Source organism: Scyliorhinus torazame, chromosome 13 (genome assembly GCF_047496885.1).
Source record: "Scyliorhinus torazame isolate Kashiwa2021f chromosome 13, sScyTor2.1, whole genome shotgun sequence".
NCBI classification, from domain to species: domain Eukaryota; kingdom Metazoa; phylum Chordata; class Chondrichthyes; order Carcharhiniformes; family Scyliorhinidae; genus Scyliorhinus; species Scyliorhinus torazame.
The window spans coordinates 44,217,866-44,233,515 of NC_092719.1; the positions used below are offsets into that span (position 1 = coordinate 44,217,866).

Genomic DNA, 15,650 nt, shown 5'->3' on the forward strand with positions numbered 1-15,650 from the left:
TTCTCTGTAATGGCAACAACATCATAGTTCCAAGTACTAATCCAAGCTCTAAGGTCATCTGCCTTACCTGTTATACTTCTTTCATTAAAACATATGCACTTCAGGCCACCAGTCCCACTGTTTTCAGCAACATCTCCCTGTCTGCTCTTCCTCAGACCCATACTGGCCCTATTCCCTAGTTCTCCCTCAATCTTTTCATCTTCTGACCTATTGCTCCGGTACCCACCCCCCGCCATATTAGTTTAAACCATCCCGTGTGACACAGCAAACCTCTCGGCCAGGATATTTATGCCTCTCCAGTTTAGATGCAACCCCGTCCTTCTTATACAGGTCACACCTGCCCCAGAAGAGCTCCCAGTGGTCCAGATAACTGAAACCCTCCCTCCTACACCAGCTTTTTAGCCACGTGTTTAGCTGCTCTATCTTCCTATTTCTAGCCTCACTGGCACGTGGCACAGGGAGTAATCCCGAGATTACAACTCTAGAGGTCCTGTTTTTTAACTTTCTGCCTCGCTTCCTGAACTCCTGCTGCAGGACCTCATCCCCTTTCCTGTCTATGTCATTAGTACCAATATGTACCACGACCTCTGCCTGTTTTCCCTCCACCTTCAGGATGCCCGCTACCCATTCTGAAACATCCTGGACCCTGGCACTAGGGAGGCAACATACCATCCTGGAGTCTCTTTCACATCCACAGAAGCGCCTATCTGTGCCCCTGACTGTAGAGTCCCCTATGACTATTGCTCTTCTGCACTTTGACCCTCCCTGTTGAACATCAGAACCAGCCATGGTGCCACTGCTCTGGCTGCTGCTGTTTTCCCCTGATAGGCCATTCCCCCCAACAGTATCCAAAACAGCATCCTTGTTCGAGAGGGGGACAACCACAGGGGTTCCTGCACTGACTGCCTACCCCTTCTGGTGGTCACCCATCTCTCTGCCTGCACCTTGGGTGTGACCACATCTCTATAACTCCTATCTATGACGTTTTTGCCCACCTACATGCTCCTAAGTGCATCCAATTGCTGCTCCAACCGAACCACGCGGTCTGTGAGGAGCTGCCATTGGTTACACTTGCTGCAGATGTAGTCGACCGGAACGCTGGAAGCGTCACAGGTCTGCCACATCTCACAGTTGGAGCACTGCACCTCGCTGAGTGACTTTTAAGCACTAATTAATTAATTTAAAATAAACACTTGAATTATTGTCAGATTGAGTTACAATTAACTAGGGAAAAGGGATTTCTCAGAATATTTCTGGTATGACTGTCGGTGACATATCATTCCACCTGTATTAACTTAAATTAAGTGATTACCCCACTCTACTCCTGCATTTACTGCTGAATCCTTCATCCATGCCTTTGTCAACTCGAGTCTCAAATAGTCTCACTGACCACCCTTCAACACTTTCTATCAACTTAACCTTATCAAAAACATTGCTGCTCAAATCATATTCAGTACAAAATTATGCTTATCCATCATCTCGGTGCTCACTGACCAACACCGATTTCTAGTTCTCAAATGCATCAAATTTGCAATTCTTGAAGTTGTGTTGAATCCCTACATGTCCTTACCCCTTCCTAAGCTGTGACCTGCTGCAGCCGTACAGTCCTCCAATTCTGGCTCTATGTACACTCACTGTATTGGTGTGCATGCATTTAGGTATCTTCGAGAACGCATCTCCTAAATATCTCTGCATCTTCTGCTTTAAGACCCTCCTTAAGATCTACCTCTCTAACCAAACTTTTGCTCAACTTCTTCATTGACTGAACATCGATTTTTTTCCAATGATGTTTCTATCATACAGCTTGGGGCATACATCTGTGTTAAAGGTGCCATTTACATGCAAGTTATTTTTCTTGTAGATACACTTCTGGTATAAATAGTAGCATAGAATCCTGACAATGCAGAAGGAGACCATTCAGCCCATCGAGTCTGCACCAACCCTCTAAAAGAGCACTCTACCTAGGCCCACTCCCCCACCATATTCCCGTAATCCCGCGCATTGATCATGGCCAATCCACCTAACCTGCACATCTTTGGGCACAAAGGGGAATTTGTAGCGGTTTCTTCCCCTGGTTATCCTTTTATTTGCCTCCACAAAATATTTTGTGTTGGATTCATTTTATGACAATGCTCTTTTCCGTTGAAATTTGGGGCTGGATCAGGCATTTTCTGGTGGGAGCGCATGTAAAATGCAAGTGCTGGCTAGTCCACTGTTATATTTCTTTGTTGCCACAAAAAGATAAGTTATGGAGGTGCCCACACTTTAGATTCTTGTAAAACATGATGGGAGGTTTATTAAGGGTGTTGCTCATACAATCACAATGGTGGTCTGCTCAAAGCCTGTGGAAATACTCTGATGACGTTACTACATCTCATATGATGCAGAACCAATAAGAATGTATTCTCAGATACATAACACCCCTCCTTCTTTACTTCATTAGTGGAACAACAACAATTAACATTGATACAACAGATCCCCTGATATGTTATTTCTTTCCACATATATAATTCAATAGGATAGTCTCTGTAGTGGAGGTCCCGACCTCTGTGATAGAAACATTATTGGATAAAATGGACGTCTACAAATTTGGTAGAATTTGCCGTACTTTAACTCGGCTACTTGCGACCTCAGATGTCCTCATGCCTTTTTGTGCATGGTACCTCTTGAGTAGTTATTTCAGTATCTGTCACTATAGACATTGAAAAGTTCTCAGAAACAGAGTTTGAAACATCACTGTCTCTGATCTCTGTTCCAAATATTAGCTCTCTAGATCGTCTAAAGTAAAACTTCACTTTGTGGACCAAGTAACTGATCAGCATGATGTTGCCAAAATCTTTCATCATCCATCTGTATGGTGTATGATATTGGACCTGCCTTTGCGAGGATCATAGCCGGTATGCATTTCTCATTTGTGGTGCAATTTCTAGCTAACACTCTCTCTCACTGGTTGAATACTTTTTAGAAATTTTCCCCATCTAGCAATTGTGTTTGATGTCATTTGACAATCTCTGATGTATCTGGTGAAGTTAACAAATCAAACTGTGTTTGTAGATTCCTCTTAAACAACAGCGTTGCCGGTGAACTTTGTGTGGCAGCATGTCTGCTGTTCCAATAAGATATTAGAAATTTGTTTACTCTTCTTGATAATGTTCTCTAGCCCTTCGATGTTTTGATAGAATTCTTTAATGTTTGCACAAAACATTCAGCCAATACATTCATTACTGGATGATATGGAGCTGACTTGATATGAGGTGTACCGTTCCCTTTTAAGTCATCCTCAAACTCTTTCAAAGTAAAATGTGCACCATTATCACTGACAATTTGCTCCCACGTTCCAAATAGTTTGTCTAATTTTTCAATGATCTGCTCAATCACCATTGAATTCATTATCGCAACTTCTGGACATTTCGAGTGCAGATCCACAATCACTAAGAACACTTGCCCCTCCACTGATTGGATTGGATTTGTTTATTGTCATGTCTACCATGATACAGTGAAAAGTATTGTTCTGCGTTCAGTCCAGACAGATCATTCCATACATGAAACAAATATAGGGCATACATAAATACGCAATGTAAATGCATAGGGTGAAGCATACAGGAGGGCAGTACTAGTCAGTAGAGATCTTCAGACCTGCAAGGGAACATAAAAGAGAAAGGTTTGAGATACTATTAGTGTTAGAATTAAGTTTTAAGAGATTATAAGAGATGTAAGAAGATGATTTGTGTGAGAGAGCTTGCAGAGAGTCACCACGTTTTGGCGCCATCTTGTGAGAAAGCTGGACCAGCATAATCAATGTGTAATCTCTGCCATGGCTGAGTCGGCCATTCTCATGGATGTAATGGTGGAGTGTTCCTTAGTTTTGCACAAGATTGCCATTGCCCAACTTTCTGTTCAATTTAACCATCTAATCTTGGCTACCCAAAATAACTGTGTTCTAATTCCTTCATCCATACCACACCAGAATCACCCTCATGCAGTTGGTCAAGGACTCTACTACGTGAGCACAGAGGAATAATCACACAGAATCCCTATAATAGAACTCCATTCTGGACTGTCAATTCAAGTCTTCATGTGACATAGGGCTTGAGGTCTGTATTTTTCTTATGAACATCTGCTAGCGTTCCTTTTTGGACCAAGTCCATCACCTTCCTCATTATTGGATCGCTTCTTGTACATCTTTGAACTTGAGATAAAGTCAGAGGTACAATATCCACAAGTGAGAAATACAAAATACTGACAAAACTTTCTTCTGGGTTATGCTTGACTTGTAAGGGCAAACGTGATTAAACATCAGCATTTGCATGTTGCTTGGACTTGCGATACTGGATATCGTAAGTATGTCCCAACAATATCAATGACCATCTTTGCAATCTACTAGTTGCCAAAGAAGGTAAACCTTTATATGGCCCAAAGGTTGTAGTCAAGGGTCGATGATCCATCAATGGGTAAAATGACACCCATAAAGGTAATAGTGGAACCTTCTCACACCGAAAATGATGCTCAAAGCTTCTTTTTCTAGCTGAGCGTAATTCATTTCTGCAAGAGTGTGTGAGGGAAATGTTATTGGTTGTTCCTCTCCTGAAGGCATAATGTACGATACGACTTGCAGAAGGTGGCTGTGAAGTCCAGTTGATAATGGGAAACTAACAAATATCTCTTTAGAAGGAGCCAACACTCTGAACAACATACATTATCAAGAAGGTGAATGAACGGAATGGTCACCTCTCTGTATGTAAAATACAAACAGGTAGGACAGTACTTGAAGTACCCAAGCACACTATGTGCATTTGAAACAGGAATTATGTTACTCAACATCAAAGTAGTCTAAATGTTTAGTTTGGCATTGTTTTTGTAACAGTTAATTGGCTTTATAAGTCATCAGTTCTGGTAGCAAAATGCGACTGGAATAATTCCTAATACATTAGCAAAGAGGCTTGTAGTGGACATAATGATCCAACTAAAAAATACGTTATTACTACAACTAAATACAATTAATGAAATATGAGCTATGTGACAGGAAAAGTGAAATCAGATATTCCATACCCATCAAGAAAATGTAGAATTTGACTTTTTAAGAGTTTAACCCAACATTAATCTATTTTCCAATTGCCAAACAAAATGCAATGTTTTTTATCCTTTGTCTATCTATTTATCTATCTATCTATCCATTTACTAAACTATGATGACAGTTAATTAGCTTGCCACAACACAGAACAATCCCAAGGTCTTTGTTCCTAAAAAATTTAGTGATGTAATTTATTCTCATTAATTGACTATCTTGCTTAGGCTTCTGTGGTGATTGTTGTGCTTTATGAGCCATCAAATGATGCACGCAGGCAAGTGGAAATGTGTCAGTAGTCAACAGCCAAAATCACAAATACAGCACTGCAGAACTGTAAGCTAGAGAGAGCCTGAAAGGGGAATATAAGAAGCAAAAGTCGGGCCAGCAGTTAGAGGAGGTCATTTGAGGTGAAGTTGGAGCAGAGCCTGAACAGGACACAGGGAACAGGCATCTCAACTTCTATAGTTTAAGGGCTGGATTCTCTGCTTGAGAGACTAAGTGCTGACGCCAGGACTGAAGGGCAGGCGGTGGCTGAGGCACAGGTCAGGGCGGCCATGTCACAGGCAGCCATATACCAGGGCCGTATGAACATTGCTATGGTGCTGCAGAGCGTGGACCAATCACAACGGGCCATGGCTGTGGGTGTCGAGAGAATTGGCCTGGCACTGGCTGACCTGAGCCAGTCCCAGAGGGACATGGCCCAGTCCCTGTACTCTATGGCTGTGAGTATTGAGACCCTGATCTAGATGAGAGCAGGCCTCCAGGACTGGCAGCGCCAGGTGATACTGTAGCCCCTGAGCTCACTCCGGCTGCTCCCCGCCCACATGTCCCATGGAGTAGCCCGGGGGCCATTGGGCACCCCAAGGTAGGAGGCGGAGACGGGGCCTGTGCTGTTGACACTCGCGACAGGGCACCGGCACAGCGCAATACCTCTGAATCCCCCCATTGTCACTGGTGCATCCGATGGCCAGAACTGGGTGGCACCATGCCACCCGTGCCACCCAGAAGATGGTAGGTTCCATCTGAATATGGTCACTCCAGTGGACAGCATCAAGGGGGACAGAGGTCACAAAGCCTACCACCCGTCCCTGCCAGTGTAATGCTCTGCGGCTCCTGTCCCGCACCCTCCTATGTGATCAATCGTGGGTGTCCTCTTTGGGTGGGCCATGTGATACGCCACCAGCAGGGTGCTACCTGGTTGCGGGGGGGGGCACCGAATGCCACCGACCGGCACCGTGCCTGATGGCATGCGTGCGGTCAAGGACCTCGATTTTCGGCTAATGCGCGATTCTCCGCCCAATCGTGATTCGCAGTTCCAACAGACCCGTTTTCTGATTTACATTGTTTATGTTGCAAGGTGGAGTGGACAATAATGGAGCAAGGTTTACTGCTGTTCGTGATTTGCAAAAAGAACTTTAAAGCAACAGTGCATATGTAACTCCTGTCCATGTGGAAAATTGCATTTTGAGTTCACTATTCTGATTTGGGGCCTGTACCAATTCAGGAGAGGCCCATGTGGGTCAAGAGTAGCAAAAACGCTTTGCTGACCTTTTCCAGTTGGGCAGAACAGCACAGTTTGCCCACGGGCAGAGCCAAGTTGGCAGACCCAACAGAAATGTTGCTAACTTGGACACAGACTAATTTACTGTTGAAAGCTCTCAGGTGCAGTCTAATCCCCAGATAAGTGTGTCATTTCTTGCAGCACTGGCACGAGAATGCTGCTTACACTAGCAAATTGCTTCTGTATCAGAGATAACGCCATAAGGTAACTGGAATAAGAGACTGCTATTAAACTCAGTGTATGGTGGAGATAATAATGCCATTAACTAAAGCAATGCAGGAACTGGTTCTCCAAGAAAGAAAGATTATGATGTGCACAGTAAAAATAATCAAGGTCAGTACATTTAGAAAGTGTAATGATAATGAGTTTTGCTGATTCCTGTGAGATCTGATGATTAAAACTGGTTGAAAACTAAGCAGAAATCCCAGGACTTTGAGATTAATTGAGGGTCAAATAGCCAATTGTGCCAGAGTAATGATGACGATTGTAATTTTTCAAGTGTATCAATGGCTATTTTAGGACAGGTGATCATCACAGTTCAATGGGCCCTTACGAGTTATCATTCTTTAGAAAAAGTCACAAAAATCATTAATTCACAACTGATGAAGCCTTTTTAAAAAACCCAGCTATTCTCTGTGGTGAATCTTTAAGAATGTGCTGTCTGGTTAGGAATGTCTTCAACTGCTAACAATTCTATTTCTTTGTGTTCAGTTCTTCAATGAAATAATAAGATAAATTTGGATTTAGTTCCTCAGCTTCATTGTTGTCTGTAAAACCAATATTTCAAAACCTTGCCCTCTATAATTTTCTAATCAACATTGGTTAGTTTGCATGTTTCGAGACAATCAGCCGTCACATTAGTGGGAAGTGAAGAATGAACACATTGAATTGAAACATTTTTTTCCTTTAAAACTGTCACTTAACCTAACAGTATCTTTACAGTGAAAATGTGAGTAATGTTTAACACCAGTCAGAAAAGTTAATTAACAGTGATAATTAATATTGAGAAAAGATAGACAATGGAAAAAAAAAGGACAATTTCAGTCTCTGAAATATTGGAAACAAGGACAAAGTTCTAGTGGGCTTCAGCACCCAGAACTACTCGACCATGAAAGGAAAAAAGTCTTGTCAGCAATAATAACTGTTGACCAGTGCCCAATTCATTCCTTGAGTCACAAAGCATTGATTACTCACCAGAGGTCACGTTTGTTAGTTACTTGATTGGTACAGAGTCATAGGGCTTTACAGCAGAAAAGGAGGCCCATCGTGACTGCACCGGCCATCAATCACCCATCTATTCTAATCCCATTTTCCAGCACTTGGTCGGTAGCCTTGTATGCTGTGGCATTTCAAGTGCTCATCTAAATGCTTCTTGAATGTTGCGAGGGTTCCTGCCTCTGCCACCCTTGCAGGCAGCGAGTTCCAGATTCCCACCACCCTCAGGTTGAAAAGGTTTTTCCTCAAATCCCCTCTAAACCCCCTACCCCTCACCTTAAACCTATTCCCCCTGGTTAATGACACCTCAACTTAGGGGAAAGATTCCCTCCTATCGACCCTATCTATGTCCCTTATAATTTTGTGCACCTCAACAGGTTCCCCCTCAGCCTTCCCTGCTCCAAGGAAACCAAACCCAGCCTCTCTTCATCGTTGAAAAGTTCCAGCCCAGGCAACCTCCTGCAGAATCTACTCTGCACTCTCTCTCGTGCAATCATATGCTGGGGCATTCCAAAAAAACTAAGGAGTAATAAACTTCATAAATGGCTGAAAGTTCAATGTAAAGAATGTTATTTTTTCCTTTTGTCAATGCAATTTAAATGGTTTTATCCATGGTTTTTCTCTTTGTTCCAAGATAGCGTTTTAAAAAGAATTGTTTTGTGTGTGTGTGTAATTTATTATAAAATAAGTTTAAAACAGACCTGTAGACTAGTTTGGAAAATCCTTCAGGACCACTCCAGCAACTTGTCCCATCAATTCAGGCATTTTCCACTGGAAACAACATAAGGTCAAATTTGGGAAGGTGAATTATACTTAGACATAAATGACCAATATACAGCATTTAATATATTTCCATCATTTGTGCCTTCACAGTACTGAGGGCAAAGAATGCCAGTGTGTTTCTGGATTACAATGAGTGGCAGAAGGAGGGATTTAAATCAATTCGGGGTTAACGATATAATGGTGCTCAGGACTTAATGGTAGGAACACAGTCCTCCTCTGTCTAATCGGACAGCATCGGGGACTCATATTTCGTGGATTTTGCAGTTAAACCCAAAATTTTGAAGCCAGTTTGCTTCCCTATTTGTTATAAGGTCTATTGATCCATAGCTTTAACATGGTGCAGGAATAAGATTTAAAAAAAGAAAGACAGTGACATATGGAGGTTCTGGGTTTCTGTCTGAGAGAGATCACTTGTAAAACAGCATCAGACTCTGAATCGAGTGAGATAAAACCTCAGGCATTTATAGACTATTAGAGTTCTCTTCTCAGGATGAGGTTAAATTGGCCCAATCTGACAGTGACAGTAAAGAGTGTGATGGCTTTGGACCTGACAGAAGCCTATGTCATAACAATCCGGAACATTGTGCTGCATATTTCTTGTCATATTTCACCATGTTGATATATTGGACTAATGATCTGAAGTGTGAGTTCAAAGTCCACTGAGTGCAGCGGAGGAATTGAAATTCAATTAGTTGAAAAACAACACGGAATAAGAACATGGGGCGTCATTCTACGCCGGCGGGAGTCTCCGTTTTGCCGGCGCCCGGGGGTTTCCCGACGGCGTGGGGCTGCCCCACAATGGGAAACCCCATTGACCGGCCGGTGTTACGGAGACTCCCGCCGGCCGGTGGGGGCAGAAATGCGGCGGGGCGGGTAGGAGAATTTTGCCCATAATCTCTTTTAGGGAAGAGAGGCTGCCGTCCTTACCCAATCCGACCTATGTGTGATCCCAGACGCACAGCCATGTGGTTGGCTCTTTGCTGCCCTCTGAAGTGGCCCAGCAAGCCACCCAGATGTATTCAAGAAGGTGGCTCATTGCCCCTTCTTGAGGGAAATTAGGAATGGACAATAAATGCTGCATTGTCAGCAGTGCCCACATCATGTGATCATAAATAAAATATTACGGCTGGAAATGTAATCAACAAGTTGAAATATTGCTTAAGATAACCTGCAGGCAGGAGAGTGTATATTGTATTTGAAGCACTTTGGAGCAATTTGTGGAGTGAACAATATATACATGTATATGTTAAATATAATAGTATGTCTTATAGTGAAGGGCTGGGCATATTTTTATGTGATTGCTCATTATAGTTGGAACACTATAATGCATAGGGTAACATTCTTCCTTCTTGAGTCTGCCAGTACATAATTTTAAAATGAATGGATAGAAAAAGCATAGCAGTAAGAAGTGTTGGCCCAAGTTTATAATAATTTTGGAATGTTTGTCTTTGAGACTTTGGGCAGCATTTTCTACTTATGAGACTAAGTGGTGAGTGGTTATGGTGGAAACCCCCCCCGGCGCGAATTATGGGAACTCATGTCCGATTCTGTACTTGGAAACTTGTTCATTATGCACAGATGAGCATCCGGCTGAATCACCTGACGGATCGGGAGCTTTGTCTAGCTGCTGCCAGCTGACAGGTTCAAAGGTCTGGGCACCATATTTAAACGCCAGTCCAACACATACATCTCACTCTCTCTAGCCCAGCTGTCTTCAGAAGACGGTCACAGATGCCCGGCAGGCAAAAGAACAAGACCTGCAGCCTCAAAAGGAAGGCAGCACCCGGCTTCACCCACCAAGCTCTTGAGGCCTTGATCAGAGGAGTGCAGGCACGCAGGCATGTCCTGTATCCCAGGGATGGCTCCAGGAAGCACCCACATCTTCGACCTGGGAGGCCATGGTAGAGCAAGTCAGTACAATTGGCATCGACATCCGAAACGCCATCCAGCTCAGAAAGAGGATGAATGATTTCATCGACTCCGTCAGGGTAAGTCATCATTCAACTCCCTCCAATATCAAACTCTCATCATGGTACCATGTACTCAAACAGCTGCTTTATCCATGGTTCTCACACATCCATTAGTAGGGGACACGTATCAACATAATTCTCTCACAGACACTTTCACATCACCACCACTCCCTCTACCATGTTGCTCACACTCCATCCTCTAGCCCCTCCGGGGTGAGCTCACCAAACACAGGGGACAAGCATCTCACCCACCCTCTGCTCCTTCGCTTCTGCCACAGGTTTTGCCGTATTTGTGCATAGCCTTGCACTTCACGGCCACACGCCCTGTTGGGCCCCATCAAGATATATGCAACATGGAGACGAGGCAGCTTGGCCTCCCTCCAGGTGTACTATCTCCTGCAGGAGTCGGCTGGGGCCCTCAGGCATGGGAAGATCCACATCAACCGGGCACCCAGGGACCTCCTCTCAGGACACTCCCAAGGGTGAGAAACCACCCACAGTTCCCTCTACCTGTAACCTCATCTACATCAGCTGCCCAGGCTGCTGAGAACACTTCTGCCCCTGAGAAGGAGGCCCTTATCAAGTTGGGCCTTGCAGACCTCGGACCACCAAAGGACATGCGCCAGGGTCATCACAGCCATCAGGATGTGGCAGTCAGCAGGCTGCCTCCACCTCTGGTGCGGATATCAGGACTGCACACAGGTGTAGTGGTAGAGTTAAGAAAATTTAGAAATTTTGATGTCACTTTTGGCTCAAGGATGTGCTTTCACTTTAAAGAACTAGCATTTGTGCTCTCAATGGTGTACAAAACACATGATAATCACGGGGGGAGGAGATCCCTCGACATGTCCTCATCTCGGTTGCAGCAGTGTTTGCATCATTAGAGGTAACGAACGCATCAAGTCTTCTCTCACATCGCTCTTGCTCATCAGTTTCCAGAGTGAACGCATTTACAGGGCATCGCAGACTGAAGCAGAGGTCATGGCTTGGTGATTCATGAGGTCAGCGCATGCTAGTGTGAATGGCAGACTCAATCTTGCTGTGAGTGATTAGGGATGAAAGGAAATGGCATTAAGGGAACAATGTGGCAATATGCACTTGCTTAACTTCTCTCTTCCTGGAACCTGTCAGCAATTAAAGGACCACGGGTACATCTTTCACAGCTTCCTTCCACCATGGCATAACCACGCACACTGACCACCAGCAGCGTATGGAGCTTTCTGGGCCTCTGAATCTTCACCTACTGATGAGCTCTCATCCTCCTCCAGTAAGGGATCAATACCAGATTGGGAAAAACGCAACACGATGATGCAGGAAACCCTATCAGGAGTGAATCACAGTCACCTGAGCAGTCCCAGCATCTGAAATGCATCTTCAGAAGCCCCATGGTCTGCCTTATAAGGGAATTGTGTGGAGCTGTGAGCATTGCTGTACCTCTCACCAGAACAACTGTGAGGACAATGCACCAGATCATCAGCCAGCGTTCCAGTGGATACCCCTTATCGCCATGCAGCCATCCCTGCAGACATTCTGGCCCCTCAAAAATCCTAGACACCTGGGAGTGGCTCAGGATGTAGGAGTCATGGCAATTCTCAGCGTACCATGCACGAACACGCAGGATGTGCTTCCGATGATCACACACACCAGTTGTTCCTTGATGGAATGGTAGCCCTATTGACTATTAGGGGCTGCTGCTATGGAGCCCGCTAGCTACATGGGTACAGCCTATTGCACTTTCACCCTTGGGAAGTCATGAGATGGCGGTGAACCCAGTGAATCTTCATCCTGAACAAACCTGACATAATGATGGGCATTCCTGTAATGGGCATCTGTGTCCTTCCTTGTACACCGATTTGTTGCAGACGTAGAGATGCCACACAGGCCTCCTGTGGGTCCCTGGAAAGACCCAGAGGCAAAGAAATTAAGCGCTTTCGTCACCTTCAAAGCCATTGGCAGGGGATAGCCTCCAACCCACATGGTGTCAAGTCTCCCCAGGGAATGGGGCATATGTGATGTATTAAATTTCAGAACAAGCGCAGATGTGCCCGGCACTGCCTCTCGCTCATTTGTAAATCGGAGACTCCATTATCTGCGTGTCTCCTCCTGACCCTCATGCTCATACTCTGGCTCTCCTTGACCATGTCCCTCAGGCAGGTCCTCGTGCTGGAGATCACCTCAACCATTGCTTTAGGAACCTGGCAAATACAGCATTGAACCCTGGATCCTTTTGCCTTCTCTGTGAAATTAATACATTGAAGATAAGAATGATTAAAGGGTCAAGAAAAACTCCGAACGTGAAACCTATGGGAAATGTAAGGATGCACAACTCTTCCCACCTTACTTTCATGGTAAGTGATGCAGCCTTGTCCCTGAGACACTGGCACACACATTGAAGTGACCAGGATGACATCCCAGAATCCCGTGACGTTTGGATGCCCGGTGTGGGATGATGAGATGTAAACAAGATGAATGACTCAAAATAGCTCTGTGCTTCAATCTCTGATGTGGCGTAATAATGACCAGCCTGTTGCTCATGGTCAATGAATGGAACCTGTTTGGCCAGTTATGAATGCCAATTCTGGTGAACACATGACTGGCCTTCGTTATTGGAATGCCAGATAAGATGCAGCTGTGCCTCCTTCACTACTGCCTGTATTCACAAAGTCCCCTAAGTTTTACTCTTGATATACAATGACCGTGATGTGAAGCCACTGAGTCCTTTAACAGCCCTAATGAAAGCATTGGCTTTCAAAAACTTTCTTGCCAAGGAGGTCTTGCCGGTTACTAAATTGACTCCTGTTCACCCTGCTGCACCAGCAGATTAGAGAGCACCCCCAGAAGAGGCCTCCTTACCCTTTAGCCTCACACTGCCTTAGACCCTTCCTGATCAAATTTGCTTTTACTTATACTTTCAACTAATGCCTTTACTGTGGTACAGCAAGATGGTGCTTCTTCGCTTTTATTTTCAAACGGATTGTGACACTCCTTCTCTCATTGTCCATGTGCCAGACATATACCTTGATCCTCATGATGTGAAGGCAGACCTTCCTCCTGTCTTTCTCCAGCCTCCTCCAATAATACTGGATCCCATAGTTGGTGGACATTCCTACCTTCTCCCCTGAGCCCATCGCCTGTAATGTGCCCATACCCCATATGGGCCTCCACTCATCCCATCTAGAGGCTGTGTGCATGGTCACCTACTGAGGTGAACACCCCCAGGGGATCTTCATGCAATGAGCGCCCACTCCCTTTATTATGTGTTTCAATCTATGGGCTGCAGATGCCTCCACTTACCATCTCTATTCCATTTGCAGCCCAGTACTGAGACATCTTGGCCCACTAATAGTGACTATGAGGCAGGCCAGCACACCAAGTTGTGCTTGTTTCCCGAGGAGTACGCAACCTTTGCCCCTCCCTTCAGCTGGAATACACCATGCACCCACTGATTGCTACTGCTACATGCCTGCTATCACCTGTAATTGACTTCTAATTCAGAGGTCCTCATAGTCCCTGGACTGCCTGTGATCTGCGACTCCATTCCAGCTCTCCACAAGAGTGGCTGTGATCTGTGACTCCTTTCCACATCTCCAGGGGAGTGGCTGTAATCTGTGACTCCTTTCCACATCTCCAGGGGAGTGGCTGTAATCTGTGACTCCTTTTCACATCTCCAGGGGAGTGTCTGTAATCTGTGACTCCTTTTCACATCTCCAGGGGAGTGTCTGTAACCTGTGACTCCTTTTCACATCTCCAGGGGAGTGTCTGTAACCTGTGACTCCTTTCCACATCTCCAGGGGAGTGTCTGTAATCTGTGACTCCTTTCCACATCTCCACAAGAGTGGCTGTAATCTGTGACTCCTTTCCACATCTCCAGGGGAGTGTCTGTAATCTGTGACTCCTTTCCACATCTCCAGGGGAGTGTCTGTAATCTGTGACTCCTTTCCACATCTCTAAGGGAGTGGCTGTAATCTGTGATTCCTTTCCACGTGTCCAGGGGAGTGTCTGTAATCTGTGACTCCTTTCCACATCTCCACAGGAGTGGCTGTAATCTGTGACTCCTTTCCACATCTCCAAAGGAGTGGCTGTAATCTGTGACTCCTTTCCACATCTCTAAGAGAGTGTCTGTAATCTGTGACTCCTTTCCACATCTCCAGGGGAGTGTCTGTAATCTGTGACTCCTTTCCACATCTCCAGGGGAGTGTCTGTAATCTGTGATTCCTTTCCACATCTCTAAGGGAGTGGCTGTAATCTGTGATTCCTTTCCACGTGTCCAGGGGAGTGTCTGTAATCTGTGACTCCTTTCCACATCTCCACAGGAGTGGCTGTAATCTGTGACTCCTTTCCACATCTCCAAAGGAGTGGCTGTAATCTGTGACTCCTTTCCACATCTCTAAGGGAGTGTCTGTAATCTGTGACTCCTTTCCACATCTCCAGGGGAGTGTCTGTAATCTGTGACTCCTTCCCACATCTCCAAGGGAGTGTCTGTAATCTGTGATTCCTTTCCACATCTCCACAGGAGTGGCTGTAATCTGTGACTCCTTTCCACATCTCCAAAGGAGTGGCTGTAATCTGTGACTCCTTTCCACATCTCTAAGGGAGTGCCTGTAATCTGTGACTCCTTTCCACGCCTCCAGGGGAATGTTTGTAATCTGTGACTCCTTTCCACATCTCCAGGGGAGTGTCTGTAATCTGTGACTCGTTTCCACATCTCCAAGGGAGTGTCTGTAATCTGTGATTCCTTTCCACGTCTCCAGGGGAGTGTCTGTAATCTGTGACTCCTTTCCACATCTCCAAGGGAGTGTCTGTAATCTGTGACTCCTTTCCACATCTCCAGGGGAGTGTCTGTAATCTGTGACTCCTTTCCACATCTCCAAGGGAGTGTCTGTAATCTGTGATTCCTTTCCACGTCTCCAGGGGAGTGTCTGTAATCTGTGACTCCTTTCCACATCTCCAAGCGAGTGTCTGTAATCTGTGACTCCTTTCCACATCTCCAGGGGAGTGTCTGTAATCTGTGACTCCTTTCCACATCTCCAAGGGAGTGTCTGTAATCTGTGAT

General features: G+C 45.1%; 1 long non-coding RNA gene across 3 annotated transcripts in view; it reads right to left on the reverse strand.

Moving 5' to 3' along the window:
- Positions 1-3,205: 3,205 nt before the first annotated feature.
- Positions 3,206-15,650, reverse strand: part of LOC140387685 (uncharacterized) — a 73,175-nt gene continuing 60,730 nt past the window's right edge. For all 3 annotated transcript variants that reach the window (XR_011933941.1, XR_011933942.1, XR_011933943.1), the window contains 2 exons: positions 8,546-8,615; positions 3,206-3,636 (listed from right to left, as the gene is read on the reverse strand). This is a non-coding gene — a long non-coding RNA (uncharacterized lncRNA). The remainder of the gene's footprint in view (positions 3,637-8,545; positions 8,616-15,650) is intronic.